Genomic DNA, 6,595 nt, shown 5'->3' with positions numbered 1-6,595 from the left:
ATGCTTACTCGAGTTTTAGCAAAGCTGCTAGAGACTATCTATCAGCTTCTGGTACAAGCGTACTTTTAGAGCGTGTATTTTCTTATGGTCCTGACTTACTTGTAAATAAGCGTAACCGTTTGATTGCTGATACAGTTCGTAAAATTCTGTCTTCAAGCTTGGCTTAAATTTAAAAAACACAATTATACCGAAAAGAAAATGAGAACTATTGCCGATGCTTTTATTGGGGATTCTGAAGATCTTAATTAAATGATATAATTGTGATTTCATTTATTTACGAGATACTAAAGAACTAAAATTAGACATTTTGTGGTCAATGACAGTTTTGCGTCTATAAGTCCTTAGATATGAACAAACGTTGACATTACATTTCAAGTTCATATCTAAAAACTTATAGACGCAAAACTGTCACTGACCATGAAATGTCTAATTTTAACTTTATTTTATTTTATTTTTTGAATAATACGGACTGCTGAATTCAGGTATTTATTTTAATTTTGGTTACAACTGGTTAGTTTTTAATTATATTGAGTTTTGTCATTTTATTTGAATCTAGCTACTACAAAGTTACAAATCACTGAATTTAACAAGGACTTTATTCTCCTTTATCTCTGTCTAAATCTGGGAGGACCGATCGAACTCCAAAAATGTCGCTGTTTTACGACGATTTGTGAGTCTGGATGCGTACAATATTGTTAGTACTGTATAGTGATGTGTTCATTTTTACTGCCATATTGATATCGCACGCACACATCGTAATAAATTTTCAAGAACATATACATCTTTTTTATTAGGCATCCAAACCTAATTTTATAAATTCATTGTTGCATATTGTTTGCTCTGCATATAATTCATAGTTCCGGTTGGAATCATTTTGTACCAACAAACTGCTAAATTTTTGTACGAAGCAAATATTAGCACATGCTGACAACTCTAGACCATATTGAACTAAGAAAAGGTAACAAAAATATAAATTTCTTAAATTTTTTCGTTCTCTATCAGCTGGAATTACATTGATGCCATTTGATGCCAATACTTTAATCGTGGAGGATTTTTAAATCTGTTGTTTTTAATTATGTTTATTTTGTTTTGAAAAATAATCACATTCGATCAATAAAACAGACGACTTAGGATTGCCTTAACGTTAGTAGCAGTTATATAGTAGCAGTTATGTGATAAGCGGATTATTTATAGTTAGTCGAATGTTTAATTCGCAATTCTCTATCTTTAAGGAGGTTCTCCAATCTTTTCACGTAATATAAAAATTTGATCAAATTTTGAGAATTGTTTGCGGATCGGATAGGCTGGTACCACTTTAAATTGGAAGGTTCGCTCTTCAAGGCGGGTGACTCTCCAATAAACGAATTCAGCAGTGATGTTGGTTCAAACGTTTATTAATTAAGTGCACAATGTCATTAAAACGAGGTGAGCGGTATAGCTAGGACTGGTAGTTGTCACACGCGGAATTACAAGCCGCTGGGAGTATCTGAAACTCTTACATGCGACAATGCAGAGACCGCAGATCTCTCGGTGACGTGAACGTTTACGAGACGGAAATCTTCAAGACGCCGATCACAATTTACAGGCGTTACATGAACGCAGGTTCGATTGAACTACAACCGAGTATCGAGATAGCGGAGTTCGCGAAACGAAAGCGGTAGGCAAGATCCACTATAGATCCGTACTCATCGGCGGCGAACTCTTCGATCGCGCGCGAAAAAATGTGATGCGCAAGAACTTGGTTTTTGAAAAACAGCGTATGGGGGTTGCGTGACATCCGGCGCGTCCGTGAGCGAGAGGCTCACACGGGGAAGTCACGCGGTACACGCGTGACTTCATCGCTCCGGGTGTGCTCACCACGGGCAAGGTACAAAACGCGGATGATGTTTGCGAACGCTACGCATGACGATGTTTGCGAACGCGGAATCCGGAACAAGAATAAATTTATAAAATTAATATTTAGGCGATTCCAAATTCTTTTAAATTTTTTAACCGTATAATTTTCTTTAAATAATTCTTTAAAATAGCTTAAATTTTTATAAAAAAGTTTTAAATAATTTTCTCAAAACAAAATATAAGAAAATTGAAAAGTTATATCTCCATCAGGGACCCGGACCGGACCGAAACCGAAACCGATAATCGGATCAAAATCGTTATTTTAGTTGGATTGAAACCGAAAACCGGACCGAAATATTGCACAGGTTAATGGACCGGACCAAAAACTTTTTTTCTGGTTTTCGGTCCATTTTTCGGTTCGGTTTTCAGTTCAGAAAAAGATATACGGTAACTGTACTTCCATCTTTCTTCCTAATCAAATCTCACGCTCGTTTGATCTATAATTCTTACTATGTCTATGGAATATTTCTACTTTATGTTCGGATTAAAATCTTATTAGAAAGCTACAACCGAGCAGAAGAGAATTTCAAGAAAAACTAATACATCTTGGAATTCTGACAAGAAAAAAGTATGACTCAACCAGAGTTGTACAAATTAATTAGCGATAATTGATTTGACATTACCAGCTACGCAAGTGAGTGTCGAACGGCTGTTCTCCTCGAGAAAAAAAATTCTACATATATATAATTATTTGCAAAATATGTCCATATATGATTCTTATTATTATTAATTTTGTATTAAAAAATAATTTTACAAAGGAAAAAAACATGGATATATTTTGCAATTATATATAATTATATGTGAAACTTTTTTTCCCGAGTCAGGATTAAAATTCGTGCTATTCCCGCTAAGAATAAACATCGATAAAATAATTCTGGAAAATTAACTATTGATTAAAGCAAACCAAATTTTCGTTAACAAAGATTTTATTCAATAGAGATAAATTGTTTAAAATATTCAACTTATATTTGTATTACTTTTTTTAAGCATAATACTTATCTTTTATAAATTTTACAATAAGTAATTATATGTATACCCGTAACCGTAACCATAAAAGACCGAAATTTAAACAGTTACGGTCACCGATATCGGCAAAAGAACTGAAACCGAAACTGAAACCGAAAATTGGGTACGCACGCACGCACGCGAGCACGCACACACACTGTTACCCATAATACAAAGTGACTGAACTGTGCATAATTGATATAAAAAATTGATTTGATCTGTGATACCATTATTATCGATAAATATAAATTAGCTACTGGTTTAACTATTAAAATGATACAAATATATTGCATACGTAATTGTAACAATTCCGCACAAGAAAAGTATTGTTTCTTTAGATTTCCTAAACTTCCTGAAAAGAAAGCAAAAATATGGGCAAAAAGGTACGATTTTTCATATAATGAAATTATTTCTTATCCACATTACAGGATTTGTAAAGTTAGTAGTTTAATTTGCTCTAAAATTATTTGCAATGATCAATATGCAAAACTTCTTTATAATAGGTATATAAATTTTAATAAAATATAGATATAAATTTTACCGGTATTCGAACAAAGTTGTACACGTCGCAATTAATTTTGTATGATCTACTTTATTTTTATCAAAATTTTGGGATCGTTTAAAATTTTTCAATTTAAAATAATTAACATTGCAGGATATAAACAATTTAGAAGCGATGCTATTTTCACTTGTTCACTTATTTTTGTTTATAAAGATAAATTAAATATACTGTTTATCCACGTAAATCTTTCTATGAATAAAAAACAATCTCAATATTACTGTTCGTTGTGAAAAATTCATTGAAAAGAGACGGATGAGGTATATACGTATTTACCAAGACTGAGATATTAAAAAAATAAGGTTAATGAATTAATAAGAAAAAACAAAGTATTACATGAAAAAACATGTAATGTTAATTTTGTGCAACTTTGTAAAAAAATAGTATTTGTACGCATATTTTCTTACATTTTAAGAATATACGTATTCATAAAATACTTGTGGAATTTAAAACATGCAGTTTTTTATTTTTTATATTTATTATAAAAGTATTGATAAATTTCATAAATATACTTTTGTCTACTTTTCTATTATATATTATATATTTTAAGTTTAAAAGTTTATTACAATTATTCCATCGTCCGTGATCCATTAAACCAAGATCCATTTTGTTAAAAAGATTTTCTTGAAGCTCTTTAAGATTGTTGGTGTTAGGAAATCGGCCAGCAATACCAGAAATAACGATTTCTTCAGCATCGCTGACATACAAATTCGGTCGATTCATAGTGTTTTTATCTTTTTTTTTAAGTAGATAAATTCTAGAACAGGACATCGTTATTTATTTTGTGAGAAACCAAATGTAAACGTAAAATATATAGAAAATCAAATTATCAATAATTATCAAGAATTATGTATACATACCAATAGAAAATAGTAGCAATTTAATAATAAAAATAACTGAAAAACAAAGTTAAAGCACAACTAGGTTGTGTATCACTGTTCTTCACTTTTATTGTTTCTGTATTATATAGCATTAAACTTCTACATACATTATTCTACATATATTATCCTTCTACATACATATTAATGTTGCAGTAGTGTCAAATGTTGAATATTACAATAACAGACGCTTTTGTTATGATACTTTTATGGAAATTGAGATAGATAGCTTGTTAATGTTTATTAAAAACATTTTATAAATAAATACAATAAACAAAGAAATTTATATGAGAATTTAATATTTTACATTTTTGTAGTTTTAATAAGTTATCGATACGTTATAAAATGATATAATTAAGAATATAAAATGATTACCAATAATAATAATACTAAAGATATAATTATATTACTCTATGTGTCTTTATGTAAATGTAGAAGAATCTATCAGTTTTTAATGAAAATATATTTTTTATACATCCTACTTATAAAAATAATTTTAAATTTAAACAAATATATAAAAAAATGAACAGAATATGTCAGTAAAGATTTTAGTAAAGAGGTGCAATATAATTTTAGTAAAGAGCTATTATATATATTCATAATAATTTCTCCTAATTTTATGTATGTATGTAGATCTTGTTATTCAAATCTTCTTCACTAAATGATGACAATTAATTAACTCATGAATTGATTGTTAAAATAAAAGAACATGTTTCGCACCAAATGCATGCGCTAACGATGAACGAGCTGCGAGACCGATTCATAGGCTGTAATTTAATTCATAGCGCTCACAAACATTTCTAAAAAGATTTATATTGATCCTCTTTCCCGCGTAAATGACATAAACGCTTACTGATTCACTTCCGGATCAATGTCACTGTGAGCACGCGAAATAAAAAATTCGTGATTTTGTTCACAAAAAATTCTTGTAAATCGGACGGACACACTGAGCACACTGTGAACGTAAATCAGATCGTGGCGATGTATGTATATGTATGTACATGTATTGTTGTAATAATTACGTGAATCGACCTTTAAGTTCAAGCAATCGGGTTGCTTTCTGAATGAAGATGCAAAGTATTCTTAGAATGACAAATCATTGTTGATCAACGGGATATGGGAATTCAGAGTTGATTTTGAATCGATTGAACGCGTGTTTCTCTGTATTTGAGTCACATAAAATTCTTGTTTCCATATCCTTTTTTTCCGTGCGTTTGAGTATCCAAGTGTGATTGCATACGCGCGCAAATGATTTTGGCGGACGTAATAATATACACGTGAGTCCCAATTGAAGTGAAGCCTGATTGTGCGCATTAACGATCGAACATGACAGTATTTCTCGAGTAGACATGAATCCGAATGAATATGGTCTTGATTATACACTGATTTAATTAGATGCAATCTCGATCGCACATGAATTCGAATGTATCCCAAATAGCAAAATGACGTCAAAACAACGACAAATTTTGGTCATAGAATGATCAGTGCGACGTCATAAATTGGACCTAAATTAATCGTCAGAGACCCGAAAATGACGTCAATATGTCACATTCATCGGACGTAATTTTCAGATATCATATTAATAGCAAAAAAAGACCAATATGTGACGTCAGTTTTGAATCTCGGATAGCATTTATTTATTAAAATTTTTTAAAAATCTGCATTAAAATTATTTTTGTTTTATATAAATTTAACTATATCCAATCTACTTTCTTAAAAAAAATTTATGTAGGGGAGTCTGAGGTTAGTTGTTACATGGGATAAATTATTACAGTTAGTTCTTTTAGTTGTCGCAGATGGCAGCATGCTTTTATAGGTTTTTATATGTGATCTTTATAATATTCTACAACTTTACTTAGTTTAGCCGTCATATTTAAACTCTAGAAAATGCTACGTATGTTTTCTCGATTTTCACTGTTGAAAATAAATATTTTATTGGATGAATTGTTTGTGTTATCATATACATATACAAAATAAAGATATGTGATTATCCGTTTGTATATATGTTTTAAGTACATTAGGATATAATAATACGTTTTAATCTATATGTGTATTGATTTTTGATATGTATTTTTTCGAATCAAAAATAGAGATTTGGGGCAAGTTGTTACACTTTGATCGAGGCAGGTAATAACAGTGTAACAATTTGGGACCCCATTTGGGATTAAAACCAACCAGCATACATCTAAAATAAATCTACAAAAGATCATTCTAATGACAATAAACGTAAAATTATCACTCTTGGGGACATAAAACC

At 30.5% G+C, this 6,595-nt stretch overlaps 1 long non-coding RNA gene across 1 annotated transcript; it reads right to left on the bottom strand.

Moving 5' to 3' along the window:
- Window positions 1-2,893: 2,893 nt before the first annotated feature.
- LOC105458870 lies at window positions 2,894-4,406 on the bottom strand. Its single transcript, XR_975589.1, has 3 exons — window positions 4,321-4,406; window positions 4,027-4,217; window positions 2,894-3,253 (listed from the first exon to the last, which is right to left on the bottom strand). It is a non-coding gene; the product is annotated as an uncharacterized LOC105458870 (long non-coding RNA).
- Between the last annotated feature and the right edge of the window lie 2,189 nt (window positions 4,407-6,595).

Source organism: Wasmannia auropunctata, unplaced genomic scaffold (assembly GCF_000956235.1).
Source record: "Wasmannia auropunctata unplaced genomic scaffold, wasmannia.A_1.0 LD334267.1, whole genome shotgun sequence".
Taxonomy (NCBI): domain Eukaryota; kingdom Metazoa; phylum Arthropoda; class Insecta; order Hymenoptera; family Formicidae; genus Wasmannia; species Wasmannia auropunctata.
The sequence above is the reverse complement of the archived record's forward strand: the minus strand, read 5'-3'. Positions and strand labels throughout refer to the sequence as shown.